Source organism: Anser cygnoides, chromosome Z, assembly GCF_040182565.1.
Source record: "Anser cygnoides isolate HZ-2024a breed goose chromosome Z, Taihu_goose_T2T_genome, whole genome shotgun sequence".
Lineage (NCBI taxonomy): Eukaryota > Metazoa > Chordata > Aves > Anseriformes > Anatidae > Anser > Anser cygnoides.
Genome location: NC_089912.1, coordinates 60,632,792 through 60,654,047, shown reverse-complemented (window position 1 = coordinate 60,654,047; position 21,256 = coordinate 60,632,792). Strand labels below are relative to the sequence as shown.

Sequence of the window (21,256 nt, the reverse complement as noted above, 5' to 3'; positions counted from 1 at the left end):
AAGTAATCAATCCCTAGTTGATTTGCCTTAGCTTTACCTTGTGTCCCTGCGTACCTTCATTTATATTAGCAAATAGTAGCTGTCATCAGACCGGGCCAAGATGCAAATTCTGGGCGCTAAGAGGAAGCTTGGATTTTCAACTCAACCAAGCACAAACTCTTCTGCTTCTGTCTCAGCCCTGCTTTTGCATCAGCAGGTGAGCAGAGATCCATATTTCATTCTTACCTTGTCCAAGCCAATTCAGTGTCTCCGGACCTGACTGGCATGCCAAGCAACCTCTGCTTCCCATCCCCAATTGTGCCTGGTAAAAGAATTCCCCAATGCAAGGCTACGGCCGCTTTCTTGACCTAAATTCGTTCAATCCGCCCCAGAAGGTCACAGATTGTATTGGCAGAGGACGTATTGTATATATTCAATAGGAGGCTGGGATCACAGAAAAACACCGGAGATTACAGAGGTTTTTCTACGTCCTGAATAAAGATTAAGCAGCAGGTTGGTACCTTGGCGGTCGGGGACTGTAACGAAATGCAGAACAAGTTTTTTTTAAATATCACTACTGGAAGGGAACCAAATCAGACATCTGACTTTCAACGAGAAAAAAAAAACGGCCTTGTTTAAAGTCTTTTCAATATTTAATTTATCTTTTTTTTCCCCCCCTTTTCTTGTAACGGCTTCAGTTCTTCAGTTGGTATTAACGTGAAAATCCTTCATTCACTTCTATTTTCTTGTGAGTTTGTTTTCTTGTTTTTTTTTTTTTTTAAATTATTTATTTATTTTTATTTTTACCTGGGCCAGATTCTCCCTGTATTATGTCATTGTGATTTCAGAGTAATCAGGAGGACTCCTTCTAGATTTACACTAATTTAAATGTTATCCTAGGGAGATGCTTTTGGGTTTGCTCTCGTTTTTTTCGCCTGTAAAAGACCCTGTAAGTCTTCATGTTTTTTCTTTCATTTTGGTCTGCATCTTACTGGGCAGATCTTGAAATCCCTTTCTCCTGTGCCTAAGTGATATAATAAAAACTAATAAGCATCCACAAGGATATTTGAGGTTTTCCCTGGTGAGCCATGACAGAGAAGTTTTATTTAGAAGAGAAAGAAACTAACTAAAACAGGCTGCAGCTCTTTGAATACCTAGAATTAGTCACCTGTTTTGTTTTTTACCTGGGTAAATGACCTGATTTTCAGTCATTTGGTAGCACATAAAGCTGTCGGTACCTGAGTACATAAAGTACTAATTACCAATAATTGTATTTATAAGTACATAAAGCACCAGTTACCAATGGGCAGGTGTCTTTTTTACGTAGGCATTTGGAAATAAAAAATTAGGCTGAAATAATCCTCCTCATCATTTCATTTACAGGTGAACACCAAAAGCACCGGATGAAGGTGGTTATTTGAGCCAAAAGGGGTGATTCAGCTTGTTAACGGATTAATCCAGCTCCTTTTTAATTAGAAAGTCTTTCACCATTTCCCCCTCCGAAGCAGCTTTCCAACGGCAGGTTTATTGCCGGAGGAACCCGTCAGTGGCAGGAAGGAACTGACCATGGCACCGAACAGAATTTATCAGAGATTTCACGAGGAAAAAGTCCGCCCGTGAAATTTTAATGGGATGTACATGCAGCGGTGGGTGGACGTAAAAAATTTCGATTGATTTACATCAAATTGAATTTTGTACACACCCAGATCTAAACGCTTATCCGCTCTATCTTGGAATTTGGTACAAAAAAATGTCCTCTGAAAGTTGTGGTTCGTGAAGAGGTTCAGAGATGATTGACTTTTATGGGTATTGTTTTATCCTAACCAACCCTTCCGTCCCTAAATATTAATCTCAAACATTTTTGTGTGGTTGCTGCTCAAGCGAATATTTCATTTGAAAGTCCCTTTAGCAACACGGAGAGGAATTGAGAGCTGAGCTCCCTCTTTGTGCCTAACCAACTCCTTCTGCCACAGAATCTTATTAGCGAACCCCTCGAGGAGCAGCTCTCGTTTGTCTTGGGGAGAAAAACAAAGTTCTTGTACACTCAGCGATAATGGTTTAGTTACATGCCTCATTTTATGAAGGGCATTATCTCTAATACGTGTCATTTCAGGACGACTGGAATATTCATTTGTTTTGATGGTGATAAATGAGTTGTAGAAAGTGACAAAGGTTTGCGATCGCTTTGTTGATCTAGCCACGTTCCAAATCCGCTGAACTAAGAAAAAAAAAAATCCGTCCAGTTTGATGAGGAAATAAAAAGAGCATAACTTGATGAGTATCTAAATGAATTTACCGAACTAAACCAGCTCAAGTGTGCAGCTTAGACAGGAGGCCACGTAAAATGTGCGATGCTTTCATTTTGCTTTCTGCTCAAATATAAGATTTGGAAGCTAAATGGCACCAAAAAAAATAAATAAATGTCACAAATGCATGATGACCAGTGGAAAAGAGAGGGGCTTTCTGAGGGCAAACATGCCCGAACCCCTGGGGATGATTTGTTAGAAAGGTGCCACGGGAGGATAACTGTAGCAGATTTTGTTCTACCTAATATTTGGCGGTCCTTAATGTATGATGAGAAGGTGGGAGATGGCATCTGATATGGCCAGGCTTTTATTAGTCACTGCCTAGAACGTTTTCTTATTGTTCTTATGTTTTCTTATGTAACATTCTTATTTCTAAGAATTTTCTTATGATCAGCCTTGTCAAGTGGGGCCGGTGCCTCCATACTTGCATTTCTAAACGCCCATAGATGTGAGAAACAAGGGAAAACGGAGGCATTAACTCCAAGAACTTCTCCCTGGACATCGAGTGCAAAATTATAATTGGAAGAAGGAGAGAATTCCCCCTAGAAAGTGAAGTGAGAAGCTGGGGAGAAGGAATGCTGAATGTATTTAATCAAAGCAAGAGGAGGACTGTGTGAGCTAGGGGTATCAAACAGGATGTCTACATTGAGGAAAAGAACAAAAAAATGATGTGGTCCATTATTATGGGGACAGGTCCATTAAGCCTTAACAGTACGCGATGCTGCTGAGCAAATATTGGAGGAGAGAATAAATGAACATAGGAAGACAAATGGAAAAGAGGGCTTTGAAAAATGCAGTGTAGCTTTTCCGGGACAGAGAATCTGGAAAAGAAGCAGCAGATTTGCTGTCAGTAAAACCTGAGTTATTTTTTATTAATTTATTAATAATTTTTATTAATCTATTATTATTTTATATTTAATCTATTAAAGTGTTTGGCACAGTGCCACATAAAGACAGCTTTAGGAAAGCAGGAGAAGAGGGGAAGCAGAATAAGAAATTTTGTGCTTTTCTTTAAACAACAGCACTGAAATAGGAGGGAAACTTGGCAGAAACTTCAGTGATTCGTAATTTTTGGTTTCGGTGGGCGTCTGTGTTAAATTTAAATGTGAAGAACGAGGAAGAGTGGGAAAACCGGGCTGCTGGATCTGAATTCCCCGAGCAAGGGCAGGTCTCAGTGCCACGTGCGCACCGTAATGCTTCGTGACAGCAACAGAAATGACGGTCGAACGCTGATTTTTCCACATTCAGCCAGCGAACTGATCACATCACAGTTATTATAGCTAACGCGCGTTACTGTATTCTCCTCGTTTGTCACCGTCAGTTGTTGTCCCCCATCTAACACGCGGTGGTTTAGTTCTGTTCCTAACGCGTCTAACGCTGGATAATCTGCCATTTTCCTAAGCGATCTCTCGAAGTGCTTTACAGTTGCTCGCACATCATCTCACGCTCTATCTGTTTTGCAGACCTCTAAAAAATTTGGAGGAAAGGGAGCTCTCTCAACCATAAAGCAACCAGATCGCTTCCTCAGCAGCCCGGCACCCAGCCGGGACCGGCAGGACACAATCTGCTCACCCTGGGGGAAGAGGAAATCCACGGAATTTGTGTTTCACCTCCAAGTAAAGGGAAAAAATCTAACACACAAACTCCTCCATCCCAACCCCCGGAGAGCTATGAAGTGCCCATTCTGCTCTGGACTTTTTATTATGCAACGCAATTACTTTTGTCAGGAAATTTAGCACTTCACCCGATTCGAAGAAAAAATGGGTGAGTATTCTTAATAATTAAAAAAAATGACATCCCTTTAAAAAATGTCACCAACTTTATTACACTGAATTGGCATTCACAGTCAATTAGCTACCTACAGAAAGAAAATATCTTTAGCTTTAACTGGAATCTGCTTGCTTTGAGAAGGAGAGAGGCAGGACACGAGCTCGTTGAATAACTAATGCTGAAGGTTTGCCGAAAGGTCTTGTGGAAAGCTTTTATCCATCCGATTAGAGTCTAAGTCCACCCGATAAAAGCCACAGCTTCAGACTCTTCTGTATTTAGGAACTTGGCTGCTGGTGGCATGCTAAATTCAGGAGCCTAAGCCCCACTATGCTTCTGACCAGTGTGCATGGCTAGCCCAAGGTTTGTATTCCTTGCACACCCTTGGGTAAAATCCTGGTTGGTATTGACCAAGTTTTTGCAGATGAATTTAACGTTTGATGGGCATATAGCAGGTAAGCATTAGGTACAGGAGCTGCCACACCACATCATATTGCAGGGATGTTTTTTTTCCATCTGATCTCTTCAAGTGACCCATCCATGAACTGAGATTCAAGAGCTAAAAGAGGTGCTCAGCTGTCAGCTTTTAGCTTGGCTCCGTGCACATGTTGGTCCAACTCTCAATTATTCGCTAATCTAGAAGACCTATGAAGGAGGTGGATCTGACCTTTGAAAATAATCCTCTTAAAGAGGATTGTGAAGACGGAATATGAACCCGACTTCCTTGACCCGATTTCATCAGCAAACGCTGATTCATTGAAATTGAAACATTTTGCAGAAAATAGAGCAGTTTCGATGGAAATTTCCCTGATTCCCAGGCAGGAGCCTGGGGGAACTGGCTGCTTTTAGAGCAGCTCTGCTCTCCCTCACTCCAGGACATCCCCACCCACACCTTGCAGGTAGATCCTTCCTGATCAAACGAACTTCAGTGGGAACTGCCCCTTGAGATAACCCTTTAATTTTGCTAACAGCTTTCTCCGTATGGCTACTGCATGATTATTTTAACACTTTCTCTGTAGAGTCTCATCCCGAATTCCTGTAACAAACGACTTGTAACTCGTGTGACCTTTCATAGCAATATATCACCGGTGACTGTATTAATGATATTTTATAGGCAAGGAGAGATTTAGCGTATCAGGCTGTCTGCAGAATTTAGTGCAGAGTGCTTTCAGTCCAAGTAAATGGCAAGACTGGACCCAAATTATGCCCACGTACACATATAATATACGAGAAATCTTAAAGGCGTTTGGATACATTCAAGGAAGATGAACCCTGCACTGATTAAACTGCAATAAACCAGCAATTACTGGGCATGCCACTCCTTGGAGAGGGGAAAAAGTCTAAAAGTCTTGGCTGTAAGAGCGGGTTTAGAGCAAAATAGACCAGTTGTGAGTTAGTTGCCAAGAGCTGAGTCTGAAATCAACCCCGTTTAAATGATGACTGTGAGAATTTAAGCCTTATGGTTATTTGCACGACACTTCTTGTCTTGGGCTTGCTCCTGATGCTTTGCTACTGAAAACGGGGAGGAAATGATAGATCTGTGTCCGGCCTGGATGCAATCCTTGCAGAATGGACTAGGGACTGCTGCCACCACGTCCCCGCCAGCTGCACCGTGCTCTCGAGGGGGGGCACAGGGTGCACAGAGCCCGTCGTGCGTGTATCTCGCAGGCTGCCATCCCAAATCCGGGGAGGTGGCTTTTCCTGTGTGCGTTTAATGAGCTGCCGCTGATGCTGCGCCTTCCTGCCTCTCCCCTTTTCTCTCTCGAAGAGGCCATCAAGGCCGACGAAGAGCAGAACTTGACGAGTCACCTAATCAGAGCGCCGAAAAGGTCAGAGCCGTGGCGGGAGAGCGTTGGCTTTCACAGGCTGTCACCGAAGGAGCCGCGGCGTTGGAACGTTACGGAGGGAATTCAGCCCAAATCGGAAAGGGAAATCCGAATCGCCTCCTCACTCTAGGTGCTGGCAGGTGGTGTTTTGTCCTTCCTGACTGTGTTTCAGCTTTTCCAAAAACCTCTGTTGAAATAAACGCCCTCTGTTTTTTTTTTTCCACAAGCTGCTGGGATCACAGGCTCCCCCGTCTTCCACCTTCTTGGGGTGGAAGCTTTTATCAGACGGTGTGTGAGTAACATTGAGGGCTGGAGTGGCTCCTCGTAGCCTGTTAGCCCTCACTAACATTCTTCTCCATCAACAGCTTCTTGACGAGGCTGTGACTTGAATTTCAAAGAGCCCGGTGACTGTGCTGTTTGCTTTGCCGAGATGGTTTTATTAGCGCTGCAGGATGAGGGGTAGGATCTTCAGAGGATTTTTTTTTGCCATCCAGGCCGGATGAGTGGAGCGGATTGAGGAACGAGCACTTCTGGAGTCCTTCGTTTGCTGTTCGGAGTCCTGAGGTTCAGTACATCACTCACCAGGTTCGAATTACCGAAGATGTTGTCTCTGTCATTTAGAGAATTTAATGTCTATCAAGATGGACAGTGTTTCACTCTGGTGATGTATGCCAGCACCTCCGTTTTGCCATCACTTATTTAAGAACAAACAAAAACCCCAAACTAACAAACAAACAAACAAAAACCTGATATCCTTCTGACTCCAAAAAAAAAATAAAAAATAATAAAAAAAAATCCACTGCTATGGTTTTGAAATGGCATTTCTTAAAAATAAATAACCCTACTGGTTTGGCTGATTGGCAAAAATGTCTTGTCTACCCATTTTGCTATGCCAGGCAGCTCCATCTCTCCCTGCTTTTTCCTTTCGCCTGCAAATAGCCCCGGGAGGACAAGTGCCAGCCCCTTGCTTGGGTTTCTTCTGCAGGACCAAGAGATGAGATCCGTGGAGAAAGCTCGCCGTGTGTTATGGCATGGCTCTGGCGCACCACGTTTCGCTGAGCCTGGATCCATCCCTTCCTTTCTCAGCCAACGAGATTTTAAGTTCCTCATCCCCCAGTACCTCCTGCAGAGAACCCCAGTGGCAGTATTCCTTCAAATCCTTTTTTCGCGCAAAGATTTATTTCACAAGATTTATGAAAGGAAGAAAGGAATGAGATCCTTACTGCAGCCTGGGGCTGCTCCAGGCCACGGCAATGCAAGGACCAGCTGGGCTCTGCTTTGGGCAGGGTGTGCGCAGGCTCTCTGCATCGCCCCGAAGTCATCTCTCGAGGCTCAGCACCCCTGTGCAGCCCTGTCACAGCACCAGCGGGGGTGGGAATTGAGGGAGCTGTGGGATTTGGGAACTCTGATGCTGGGTGACCCTTCCTCTGGCATCCCCATCCCCATCCGGGGGATGAGTGGTGTCTTTGATCTGTTACGTCTGGGCAGGAGAAAGGGGGTGAAAAAGCAATTTGCTACACATGCCCAGGCTTTGAAAAAAAACAAACCAACAACATCGCATTTGGGATTTATTCAAATAAACCAAAACATCAGAAAGAAATGTAAGGCTCCAGAGTTCACTTTGCATGATTAATACTTCTGAATATTTGCGTTTAACTTCCCAAGAAATGAGAACCTTTAGTTTCCCGTTAGATAGCCGCTGCGCGATGAAAGATGCTGAAATTGGATGTTACAGGTCATGGAATTGTATTTATGTACCCATTTCATGCTTCAGAAAGCCGGCCGCTTAAAATGTAAGCCTTGATTACGGGAGAATGCTGCCTATCAAAATAAATAAATAAAGGGGCTGCTCTTCCTCTCCCTGGCAGGGGGAGGATGTGGACGTGGAGGCAAACGAGGAGAAGTAGCATCCAAATGTCAGCTGGGGTCTTTAGTTTGTTCCCATTGCCACTGCTGCTACAAATTTTGACAGAGACAAAGCCTTTTGGGATGGTGTTACGGCTCCGCGAGAGTGTGTGGTGCTCATGAAATGGGATGGAGACATACCTGACTTATTGTCGAACCTCTGTGAATTACTTCCTAGGGTCTGGGCTGGCAGTACTTCGCCGTAATATTGGCCACGTCTTCATTTGATCGCACTTGCTGTGCTTTCTTTCCCAATTTTGTGCGATTTCAGGTTCCTGAAAATTTCTTCGAAGCAAGGATATCAAACCAGGTGGTTATTTCGACATCAAAATGTATCAAGCAAAAGCACGCCACTTTTAAAGTAGGATAATCTTTAGCTTGAAAATTATTTTTGTCTTAGGAAAGGCATCTTTGGAAACGATCACATACAAAGGCCTTAAAGGGAGGTAAAAAAATGCTAAAGTACAAAATCAGCTGAAAACTTAACAGCTTGCTCGTCGGCATATGGATGAGGAGGAACAATGTGTGAAGAGCCTGGCTCATTCTTTTGAGAGGTTTACCCAGAGAGACCCGCCGGCACCGTCCGGAATCCCTAATGCAATCAGCATCCTCAGCCCTGCCTTTCAGCCTGCTTCTGGAAGTGGGATAAACTCAGAAAGCAAAATGTCTTTTATTTTCCCCTCTGACAGCAGTCCGAAACTCTCCTTCAGAAGGATCCCAGCTCCATTTAGCGACTGTGGATTGAGTTTTCCTGGCTGGTGTCCCCCGTGTCCTGTGATGCTCAAGGTCTTGCTTTGCTGGGAGGCGCTGGTGTCAGGTTTGCTTTTTGCCAAAGAACGTGCCTGGGGGTTGGATTTTAATGTGAGAGGTTTCTTTTAATGTTCCTTTCTCTTCTGAAAACGGTAAAGGCTCTGAAGAAAAACGATGCCACACAGTGTCGAAACGGGAAAAAAAATGACTTCTGTATCTACTTGGGTTATGCGTCTGATATTATTCACCACGTAGCTTCATCACCATCTCATCTTTCCCCCAAAAGTGATCTACCACTGCTGTGATTTATTTCTGAATCAAAAATCATTAAAAAAAAATAAAGGAAGGGATATAACAAGGACATTCAGAATACGAAACAAAGTGCTGCAATATCTGACGCCTACCAAGAACATCCCCTTGAAATTATGAGAATTCCTCTCCTTTTAGGTAACAGAAACGGTCCCATTGGTGTCCCAAGGCTGGAAACCTTGAGAAAATGACAAATCCCAAATCTCCAGGCAGGGGTGAGCAAGAAATTTTTTTTTTTTTTGCAATAATTTGGAGTTCTGTTTAATAAGCATCTTGCCAAAGACATATATTTGAGGGGTGATCATGCTGTGATGAAAAGGGGAAAAGTGATTTCTTGCTTCTTGTTGCTCTGGTCCTTTTGGCTCACTTTTGTCCTTGCTTTTTCCTTTGGCCTGCTCAAGTTGTGTTTCAGAAGTCCACGAGCATTTCCATCCCAAACTATTGGAAGAAGCTGATGCAGGAGATGGGGTTTCTTGTTATTTTTGAGACACGGATAGCAACCCTGAGGCTACTGCTGGGAATCGCTTGAATCGACGTTTTTTTGCTGACCAAGGTTTGCCTTGCTTTCTCTGAATTCCCCTCCAGGGCTGAAATAAACCAAAAGAAAACTGGTAAAAAGAAAATAAAGAATATGTGACGAGGAATTTTGGTGGGGGGGAGAAGAAAGGAGAAGGAAAGAATGAAAGGAACAAACCCCTCCAATCCCGAAGTCAAAAAGGTATTTATTTCCAAACTGAAAACATTTTTTGTTTATTTATTTATTTCTGAATAGGCTTCCTTTGGAGAATGACAACGGACAGCACGAGTGGCCAAAGGATGGATTCATTTCCGAGTTACTTCTCTGTGAGCAATTGAGAAAGCATGGACAGCACGGTACAGAAACAAAAATGTTTGATGTTGGAAGAAGCGCAAGAAGGTTACAAGAAAAAGGACGGCTTCTCCCGAGAGTAGGAAGCTGGTAGGATTTGGAAAGCACCAGAATAAACTACAATTTCTACCTGAGTTGAGCGACGACTGATTTGCTTGTTGTGCAGGAGTGCTTATCATCCAGAGGCAGAAGACGTGCATGATTTTCCTGCTTTATGTGTGCTGTGTGCACTACGGAAACACCATTATTTTTCAGAACCGGGGCGCTGCACAGGTGCTGATCCCGTTGATGAACCACAGAGCCCTAGGTGCCCACGTGTGGATTGTCGTGGTGATGGTTATTCGAAAAAGGTCTGACCTCCTGCATCACCAAAAATGCTTTGCCTTGCCCATGACCTTCACCTATTAATATTTCCAGTGCCTACCAAAAAGTTAGAGTAACTCTACCATCACTTAGGGAATTAATTAATTGCTTATTGTTATTAACAATTTATATGTTGGTAGAGTCTCCAAGCTTGCCTGAATCATGGATTAGTTCTCCATCATGTTGAGCACACGAGACAAAGATGGTGCTGTCACGAGGGATTTATAGTTTGGATAATCTAAGTATGCATTGTCCTACAAAGCAATTTTTCATTCGTGCCCTTCGTTACTGCTCAATAAGAGGCATTTAAGAGCAATAACACCCCGTCACCAGGAGCGAAGTTAATAGGGGCGATGAATGATCTTATGATCGCATCTTCTGACTTCTGAATTTATGATGTGGAAGAAATTCTTCACCGAAGCATGTCGATAGAGATGACATGTTTCCCTTCCAAATGCGACCCGCAGTAGCTCCTTACCTTCCAGAGCTGTGGACACCTAAAAATGCAGCGGGGCGCTTGACTGATGCGTGCAATTGTGAGGCTGCGCGTCTTGGGCAAATCCATTATAGCAAATCCATAGGACGGCAACAAAAATGATGAATGGATGAGATGGTTATTTATGAGCCAAGTGCACCAGAAGATAAATATCCGCGTGGTAGCTTGATTAAATGGTCTCTAAACAGTGTAAGTGGAGGATGATGTATTTCGGGAAGGAGGGGCTGCACGAAAATGAAGAGGTGATATTGTCTTCGGTGTAGCGTTTACGGGGACAATAAATGGATATGGTGCTGGGCTCTGTATGACGAGGAAGTGAAAATGAAGCAGTGTGGAGTGGTTGCTTTGCGAGTGGCACTACGGCCTTTATGACCCAGGAAGGGATGGACTAGCACGAAATGGTTATGTCCCCTTCCCTCCCCCATGGTAAATGGGAGATGTTTGGGGCTCTGTCACTTCACAGGGATTACGGCAGCTGATGTGAAGACAATTAATTTAAAAGGCTAAGTCATGGACAGTCAAGTCATGGATAACTTGTCTTTCAAAATACTGAAACACGGATTAACCAAAGAACTGTGGTTTGCACTACATAAAGTATATGCTTTGAATAATAAGTCAGGGTGTCATTTTCCTAGACTATAAAACCTCAAAATGTCAATACCTTATGACCTAGTAGAGTTAAAGAAGTTAAAATGTGATTGGTATGATGAAGAGGATGAAGGATGATCATTACAAGGAGGGGAGAAAAGAAAAAGGACGCAGTTCAGAGAGGAGTGACATTAATGTATGGGCAGATTAAAACAAAAATAAAAAGAAAAAAAAATCGCTGTACACAGTTAACTCCAGGAGGTCTCTGAAGGTCCCCAAATGTCTCTAAATGCCCTGTCTGCATGGGGTGACAAGACAATTCCTTCTGCTTTATATTTGTTGTCTGCCCTTGCCTCCTAACTAAATGTTTATTTTCTCCTTTCCCCCTTTCTAGTTCTCCTCTCTAGAAACTTCTCTTCCCAAGCAATGTCCGTGATGGTGATGGACCTGATCCTGCTAGAGGATATCTGGGTATATTAGAAGGCAATTAACAAACTGTGAGTAAGCAACAGCTCTAAATTTGCATCGAGCTATAAAATGTGTCCTTTTCATGTCTGTTTTATTTGCTGGACCATCTTTAGTTAAATGATTTAGGATCAGAGCTGAGTCTCTTAATTTTAGTCCAGCTTTTACAGGACATCAGCTTCTGCTACGACATACCTAAAAATGTTCTTTTTATTTATTCCTCATTCCTATCTGCTAAAACAAAAACAAAAACAAAAACAAAAAACAACTTGGAACAAAATGAGAGGAACTTGTTTATCGTCACGAGGAATCTAATTCAGCAGCGGCTTTGGAAGATGATGCTGGCGCAAACTTTGGCAGTGAGTAGGATGGTCTTGATCACGAGACTGCTGATGAAAAACCTGTGGCAGTTTGAAGGCATGAACAATGCACTCTTAGATGGCCCAGGAATTTAAAAGGAGAACAAAAGCTTGGAAAAAAAAAAATACTGAACTCTTTTGCCTTTGTGGCTTTGTTGGAGTTGGTACAGAATATGTCCTGCACGAGAGCCAAGTGGCCTGCTTACGCCATCCGACGAGGTGCTGGGAGGTGGAGCAGGAAACTGAGGCTTTGGTTTCCTTTCTGTCTTCCTAACCAAAATTTGGGATTGCTTCTCCTCTACCCTGCGTTACCCCCGAGGCGGCGGGGGACATGGCAGCCCTGTAAGGCTTCCCGTGTTTGGCAATGCAGTGAATTTCTGTAACTGCTGTCCCGCTCAAGTATTCTAAATTACTGCACGAATTTTGAGGAATTTTGGCCTAAAGGATGATTTTTGGAAAGTTACAACTGCCGAATGAGAGTGCTTAGAAGGGAATTGTCGCCTCGGTTTGTGCTTGGTGGCAACGACTTAGTTACCTGTGAGGTTCCTGCAAGGAACGGCACCTAATTTTTGCAGGAGAACAGCAGAATGTGTCCTTTTAAATCTCAGCTTGGTAGCACCGACCTCTTTTTAGGCTCAAATTAGAGACGATTTATCTGGGAAAAAGTTATTGCAAGAGGTGAACTGGGAAGGAAGTAATAAAAAATGGTGTGGTAAAAATCACATTTCTTACAACCGACACAAACTGAGCAAACAGACAGATTATTGACACAGTATGGAGGTTTAGTGATGGATTTTCTTTTTCCATCCCGGATGCATTTTCTGTTTAAAATTAAATTTCGATTTGCCTGCGATTGATTTGATTTGAAACCAGCTTCGGAAAAACGAACTTTGACTTTGTAAATAGAAATCCAGCCGGCTGAGGCTTACCTGCTGCTGCCTTAGTAGCAATATAACCAGCAAACACCAGCACAGTTTTAGGTACTCCTTAGTGTTTGTTCCTAAACTTTTATGATCAGCAGCAGTGGACGATCAGTTTGCCGACGGGTGATGGTGACATTCAGGTGCTAACCACAGCCGTGAATGGAAAGGGTCTTTTCTTTTGGAAATACCTTGGTTTTTTTACACTTCCTGACGCTTCCTACCTCTGCTAACTTCATTGGAGCTAAATATAAGAAGACAGACTGGCGTATAATTCATCACTGCCGTGCCCAGCCTGCACCTAAATTTGCTTCTTTGACTGATTTTCGGGCTTCCACCTGCGAGGAAGCCCCTAGCAGTACATCCTTCATTGCAGACAAGTCGCTGAGCGACCAAACCCGGCTTTAAATAACATCGTTATATTTAAAATCAGCGTCTGGAGTTCGGTGCAGAGCGAAACTTCCACGTTGTGGTGGGCTCCGGCAGCACCTCCGATGAAAGGATGGCCTAATGGTGAATCTCTCTGCGCAAAATGAAAAATGGGCTGAATGTGATGAACTGAAAACTAAATGGGCTTCATCCTGAGTGCCTGCAGAGGCCTGCAGCACGTTAGGCTCCTCGCAATAGGCACGGTCGTAACCCCCATGTAAAAGGACTTTATAGAGGCTTCGAAAACCATCACGGGAGATGGGGAAGAAAGACGTTCGGATCCCAATTCACCTTTTTGTTTTATAGATAGCTGCATAGATAGGAAGAATTCAGAGCATCAGGCTATAGGAACATACCCGTTCCTGAGGGGGTGGGAGTAGGCCCCGAGGCCCTGCTCCTGCGCTGCAGCGAGGCACCACAGAGCAGGAGCCCACTCCACCATGAGGTAACAAAGGGGTTATAACTCGTTGCCTCGTGGCTAAAACACCACAAAAGAGCATCCCTGGCTTCCGGCCTCTTCCTTCAGGCTCATGTTTGCTGGAGGGCAGTCCCTGGAGAACGTTGTGGACCCACCTCAACCAAATCGGGGCTGCAAACCAGGCGTATTTTACCTCGTGCTTTCTGGCAGGCTCAGGAGTTTAATTTTTTCCCCATCTAAGGGGCTGGCTTTAGAGATGAGATCCAGGGGATGCCCCTCCGGAGCAGGCTAGAGCTGCTTTACATCTGTGCTCGGGGGCTCCCAGCTTTCCCTGCACGTTGCGCGGGAGCTCGGCTGCCTGCCGCAGGATTTGGTTTCCACTCAGGGGGCCGAAGCCTTTCCAAGTTATTAAAAAGATTTTTGATCGTTCCTGGCCCTGACGGTTTTGCAGCTGAAAATCCGGGGAGATAATAGGTGAACAAACTGTTCTCTGCAGTAACACTCCTGCTTCCTCTCATGTCCCACTGCACACACGCACAGTAAACAACCAGGACAGCGAGGAGGGTTACCAGGGGATGCTGTTCTTGCAGGGCGTTTAATATTGTACGAAAACCCTCGGTTCTCCATCGTATTTTGCAGCAGAAGATATTAAGGACTTTTATCCATTCCCTTATATTCCTCCTATTATTATTCTTGACTGTTACGCCTAGTTTAAGTTCAAAAGATTTAGCAGAGAAGCTTTAATATTATTTAAACAGATTACTTGATTTTAATCTTAAAATAAATAACATTAAATTAAAAAATCAATGCAAGGGATAAATCCTAGAACTGAGACTAAATTCATACATAATTCCAGGTACTCCTGGGACGGCGGTAGAAGTAGGATCTGCCTTAACCCAGGAGGAAATGCAAGGATGCAAGGTCTTTACGGGAGCAATTTTGCATCAGAAACACTTGATCCAAAGCCAGATAAACGCGAAGGCAAGTCATTAAACTTTGAATTACAGCCCAGTGTATGCGGTTCTTATGCAGAGGTATCTTTTTCTACTAAAAATTTACTAATTTACTAAACTAACAAGGACTTATCCAGTATAATTACCAGATTATTGTTATAATTGTGTCAATAATTTAAGGCATTTACACTGAATTGCCAATTAATCAGGTAACCGCACTGCTAAAGACATGAAATGATGAGTTTAGCACACAAAATTCATGGTTAACTCCTGCAAACGCTGACTGGGAAAGTGCAGAAGAGATGACTTTTCCTTAGTGACCTTGTAATCGAAATATAGACTCTTCTGGGCTCCTGTACTAGTGGGTATGGGGTTGGCTCCCTTCCCAGATGAAGCACTGCTCTCGGGAGATCTGGGTTTGATTTCTGCTCCCATCCCAGGTTTGCCAAGTGCTATTGGCTAAGTAATTTCACCTCTCTGACCCTCGTTTTTTTTTTTTTCCTGTGAAAACTGGAGTAACAATAGTACCGATACTGATTGCTGTTATTAATCATCTAGGTTCTTGGGATGAAAAACATTGTAAGAAGGGGATCCAGTGAGATTTATGGTAAAATTCACTTAGAGCTTGAATTAGGAAATTATTAAGTGCGGCTTCAATGGAATGTTCTCATTCATTTGAACATAAAGCAATACCTGAATGTCATTTTTTTTCTCTTTAATAGAAAACCCACAAACAAAAGCGGAAGGAAGAAGTAGAGCCAGCTTGCTCCCAGCCAGCCTAGGGAACATGTTGTGAAAAAGTTGTGCCTGTTGGCACTCAAATGCAAGCAGGTTTTCTTGATAGCCAGCTGGCTTTGTTGGAACGGGTGTTATGGTTAAGGATCGTAGTCTCCTAAAGCCTTGAGAAGTGGAAAATTTAGCCTTTCTTCTCTATTTCTCTGTATTTCAGACTGCAGTATGGCTGGCATCACCTGTACCTGTACTAACACGTTTCACTGAAGGATGCTCCTTTTCAGCAGGCTGTGTGCTGGAAGTTCTGGGTTATGAGCTTCACGGATGAAATGAGCAGGTAAGAATGTAGCAAATGTCAAAAGGAAAGCCTCAAAAAATGCGTTTCGACACATACTGTGTGATTTTGAAGTAGTTATCGCTGTCTTACCATTATACTTGGTGTTCGGTCCTTGGCAAATTTTCCAGCACTTGCTGGAAGCTCAGTTTCTTTCGGAAACTTCTCTGGCTCCGTTTGATTTAAATAGAGCTGCACCTCATTGTTCATCACTGTTGCAAACTCACTTTTTAAAGTTCGCAAGAGAGCTGCCATTCGGCAGGAGCTCTGTTCTTCATCATGATCCCGAATGCGCCCATTAGGCTTAGGATAGGAAAAAAAAAAACCTTAAATGACCTAAATTTCAGGACCGAGAGCCAGTAAAAAATTATTAAACAAGCTGTTCTGTTGATTAATGGGAAAAAAAAAAAAAAAAAGAATACTTGTCACAATCAGGTAGGTCAGCTGATGGGCAGAAAAGTTATGGGGATGGCTTAGCAAGTTATTTCTCTCTCCAAAACTAATGTCAAACAATATGGCATTATTATATTCACCTTTCTAAAAGCTTCACGCATTTTACCAGCCATGCATATTTTCTTCTCCATTTAATGCACCATCTGGTTTTGAAAACATCATCAGTGTTTGTTGCAGAGAATTACGTTTATATTTTTCATCCTAAGTGTGGGTTTTCCACATCTGCAGAGAAGTAGTGGAAAAGAGGCGAAGGCAGGAGGAGAGAAGAAAAGTTAGCACTTCATCTTCCCTGACTGAGCTCCGGCTCTCCCACTTTCTATTTATTTTTCCCCCCAAGTGCACAAATTGGTGGGGGAATTTTCAACTGCGTTAGCGGGAGCGCTTCTTCCAGTGAAATGAAATACTTTCAGAGCAGGAAAACTGCAACTTCCAAACGTAGCCAGCTACAAGACGAATTAAATTGTTCATTAAGGCTTTAATCTGGGGTTTTTACAACGGCGTACAGTTTCAGTAGCACAACACGGGCTGCATCCGTGGTCGGAAGAAAAGCTGTCAGAGAATACTGCTGAGCAACGCACTCTCTGCATCGCCACCTCCCGAAGGAGAAGGAAATGAGAACCTTTGCAAATTTTGCCAAGCTGGTAGGGGAAAGTGATGCAAAAGTTCACGGTTTAGGCAGCAAAATCTAATTAGCTGCGAACCTCATCTCTCAAGCACTCAGGCAGCTTCGAGATGATTCAAGGGCACTACTGCTGCTGAGTGTCAGGAGGAGCACTTCTGGCTAAAAAAATAGCTCCGTGCCAAGTGTCTCTCCTCAGGAAGAGGACTTTGGCTGGTGTTTTGCTCAGGAAATGCATAGGGTTAAAAGGATGAGCTTGCAGAAATGCTCCGAAGAGGAAGTTTCCAATTCTGGAGAAGAGTGTGTAATTATCATGACTTTGATCGAAGCAATCAAGGCAGAGTTTTGCTTCCTGAATGCTCTTGAATGAAAAAGTTGGCTTGGCCCTTTATATTTTTTGATTTTTTATTTTTTTAGATTTTATTTTCAGTGGGAAACGATAAACATTCAGAGAGCGAACATCTCCTGGCAGTACCTGAGGTGGATATTCCAGCACTGCGTGGCCGTGGTGGGATTCATTAAGTACTTTCCTGTAAAACAACCTGCAAATCCTTTGAACCAAAGCTGCTACTGTGCATCAAAGCTGAGTTGTTAAGATATCTTCTGGAATGGGGATGGTTTGCCGCGACTGCCATCAGAAATGTGAGCAAATCTTCTGGGAGGCATTCTGAAATGGTCCATTTAATTCTCAAATATCCCGTACCATCTAGAGCAGTGCTTGAGAGTGTCTGGGGAATTGCTGGCTCCGCTTTTCAGAAACTAGGTCTGCTTGTGTGTTCAGCTCCTCAGAAACAAGCGACAGGCATCTTGTGGCGTTGGGGCTAAAGAGTAAATTTGTGCAGCAGCACAAAAGTTGTTAAACAGAGGGATTTCTTTAAAGGCTGTGGTGGTGGTACTCAGTATCCTGAACTACAGTAAAACTGTAGCCTGAAAATGTGACTTATTGCAGACGGCGTACCATGAGATAGCCTCAAAAAGAAAAAGAAGGAAAAGGAAAAGGAAAAGGAAAAGGAAAAGGAAAAGGGAAAGGGAAAGGGAAAGGGAAAGGGAAAGGGAAAGGGAAAGGGAAAGGGAAAGGGAAAGGGAAAGGGAAAGGAAAAGGAAAAGGAAAAGGAAAAGGAAAAGGAAAAGAAAAGAAAAAGAAAGAAAAAGAAAAAGAAAAAGAAAAAGAAAAAGAAAAAGAAAAAAAAGAAGAAAAAGAAAAAGAAAGAAAAAGAAAAAGAAAAAGAAAAAGAAAAAGAAAAAGAAAAAGAAAAAGAAAAAGAAAAAGAAAAAGAAAAAGAAAAAGAAAAAAAAAAGAAAAAGAAAAAGAAAAAGAAAAAGAAAAAGAAAAAGAAAAAGAAAAAGAAAAAGAAAAAGAAAAAGAAAAAGAAAAAGAAAAAAAAGAAAAAGAAAAAGGAAAAAAACCAGCAGACTTGGTCCTCTAAGTAAATCAAGTTCACTTCTGCAGTTACAAAAAGAGAAGAGTAGTCTAAGTGCATCAGTGAGAAATGCCCCCCAAAAATGTGTAAAAAGGTGATAAAAAGATCTGGATGGAATAAACAAGTAAGTGGCACCAGTAAGACATCTTAGCACCAGCTTTTCAGCCTTTCAGGTGTCACAAAGAGGTGTTTGAAGCATTACAATGCACTGAACTAAATTCTGGTCTTTGTTAGGAGGGTGGTCCAGCAGCAAAACAGCACAAATTTTTACATAAAATTAAAATTCAATGTCTTTACCTTTGTTTGTTTGTTTGTTTGAAGGGCTGCAACCATTACTGAACATGCTTCCTTATGGGGTGACATCAATTCCTTGCTGCTCTGGAGTTAAATAGGTGCCAGCTAATGAGTTATTGATCATTTGATTGAAAGTGAGGGGTTGAAGAGACCGACATCGCGGAAGGATAACCCTCTGCCTGCCGAATTCACGTAGCCATCACTCAGGGCTTATCAAAGTCAGATATCAAAAAAAAAAAACCCTTCCGAGGTCATCTAATCTGCCTGCCGATATCCCTTGTAAATATGGCTGGTCCAGAAAAAGGATAAAAAATGTTATTTGTAAAGTTGAAGCGTTCCATGTGAATACATATATTTGGAGAAAAAAAGTAAATAAATAGGCAAAACTGAAATGAAATGGTTATATTTGACTTTCTCATTCTGTTTTCCATTCTGACTTCTGTTTTGTTACTACGCTGACCTTGTAAAAACGAGTATGTTGATTTCACAGAAAAATCTAATTTTCATTCTGTCGTTGCAGTACTCTGAATTCGGCTGGTTTGCAGTTTGCATTATGACAATCTTATTTCACCTTTGGAAAAAAAAATAATAAAGTGTAGAAATACAGCACATTTCTGTGAAAACGAATTACTATTTTCTAGTCAGGTCCACTTAAAACCACTTCGTCTCATCTCTTTTCAAAGCCCTTTTCCAACGTGAAAGACTACGTTTTTAACCATAAGAACATTTTGAACAAGAAGCTCGTGTGTGTAAGAAGCTACAGACATTTCCTACTGAATAACTGATGTGATTTCCTAGTTGTTTTGCCGGTTAGTATGTAGCTCCTGTGCTGACATGTAATTCATAGAGTAAGCCTGGGTACCTTTTATTTCAAGAAAAACAGGCATTTCTAGCACAGGGTGTTTCGGGCCCTTGCAGAACACCCAGAACCAATGCAGATACAGACGCTGTAGCTGATAAAAAGTCAAGAGGGCTAAATATGAACAACAAAACTCATTAGGCCTCCTGCACTTCGGTTGGAAAGCACAGGGGAAAAAATGCACAAATATATCCTCAATATTGTATTAGCATTGGATAAATAGTAAATAGGGATAGTAAAGGAAGGCAAATAAATCCAAATAGTGTCAGCTTGCTGTAGGATATGTTGCGTTTCGCTCTGTGGAGTGAATGAAGAGCATGGTTAGGGCAGCAGCAGTGGGGGGATGCGCCTTGCAGGCTGGATTGCCTTGTCCAATTAGTCTCTTGTCCAAAACCGAGTGTTATCCCCCAACACGGTTCACGGTCCTTGTCCCAGCCCTGAGGGAACCCACGCTTCACTTGCTTTTCTTGTGCTTTCTTGTTTTCCCTGACAGGGAACAACCCGACTTCTGATTTACGGTGCTGCTCCAGAGGGATCTTTCTGCCCGCTCACCCTTTTAGACACGGCCCCTTCCGTCTGCTGCTTTTCTGACAGCAAGTCAGGCACCATCCCTTTTTAAAAAAATCCCCCAGGGGTTTCAACTAGCAGTTTTAAAAAAAAAAAGAGATCTTGAGGGAAAGGCCTTCTGCTCAATGCCTGGAGAAGCACATGAGTGCGGGGAGGCTGAAGAGAGGTTCGGGAGCAGCAGCAGACACCCCAACCCATCCCTCTCAGGAGAGGGACATCGATAAATTTATAAATTTAGGATGCTTTAGTTGTCTAGGACAACTGGATCTGTCCAAAATGGTTCAGAAAGTTGTCTTTTTTTAATATCACGGGGCTCCAACAACAGAAAAGGGACTGATATTTATTTATTTTTTTGTGTCGAGGTGTAGGGGAAGGTTCAAAAAAAGCTCTGAGGAAGAAGAAACCCAACGTGTTTGTCCAGCTCCTTGGAACAAAATATCAGCTGCTCCAGGCTGCTGAAAAACGTCGTTTTTCAGCTTTTTAAAAGGATTTATCTGCGATGTCCAATTAAAGTATACGGTCATAAAATGGCAGTTTGAGGGAGTTGATGCCTAATTCTCATGCACATTTAGTTTTCGTTTTGTCTGAACGGGTGACTGATAGAAAACAGTTCCATGAGCTTGTTTCTAACTCAGATCACCTCTAGGTATTTTTTTTTTTGATCAAGCATTGAAATATAAGCCCCTTGCATAATGCCGATGTGCCCAGGTTTTTAAGAGGAGTGGAGAGTTTGGGAAAGGAGGAGAATGGGCTCAAATTAGCCTACTGAATGATTAAATGGAAAAATAAATTAAAATTAAAAAAAAAAAAAAAAAAGTTAAAAATCAGGAGTTCATTTAAGCTTGCCTGCAGGCAGTTTTCTCTTGGGGGGTGTGTTATTCCGAAAGCCAATCTAGAAAGAAACACAAGCTGCTCTTGAACATCGTCTCTAGTGCGGGATGTGAGATAAACATGTGTTTGCCTGAGACTATCAGCTTGAATTTTCTCTTTTCTCTCTTAAAATGATCCTTTACTCTAGCAAGCCTACAAAAAATAAATAAAATAAATAAAATAAAATAAAATAAAATAAAATAAAATAAAATAAAATAAAATAATAAAATAAAATAAAATAAAATAAAATAAAATAAAATAAAATAAAATAAAATAAAATAAAATAAAATAAAATAAAATAAAATAAAATAAAATAAAATAAAATAAAATAAAAAATTGTTTTCAGTCACTGCTAGCTCTAACTCATGGCCAGGAAGAAAAATCTCTCTTTATCTCTTTTAACTAA

At 42.2% G+C, this 21,256-nt stretch overlaps 1 long non-coding RNA gene across 5 annotated transcripts in view; it reads left to right on the top strand.

The window, feature by feature from the left end:
• The window catches only part of LOC106044902 (uncharacterized), a 33,123-nt gene extending 12,121 nt beyond the window's left edge, over positions 1 to 21,002 (top strand). For 3 of the 5 annotated variants that reach the window (XR_010827643.1, XR_010827644.1, XR_010827642.1), the window contains 6 exons: positions 1,363 to 1,625; positions 3,749 to 9,057; positions 9,244 to 11,654; positions 14,605 to 14,729; positions 15,651 to 15,770; positions 18,582 to 21,002. This is a non-coding gene — a long non-coding RNA (uncharacterized lncRNA). Of the gene's footprint in view, positions 1 to 1,362; positions 1,626 to 3,748; positions 9,058 to 9,243; positions 11,655 to 14,604; positions 14,730 to 15,650; positions 15,771 to 17,256; positions 17,826 to 18,581 lie in introns of those variants that run through there. The other 2 variants (XR_010827646.1, XR_010827645.1) reach the window with 2 other exon arrangements.
• Positions 21,003 to 21,256: the final 254 nt, after the last annotated feature.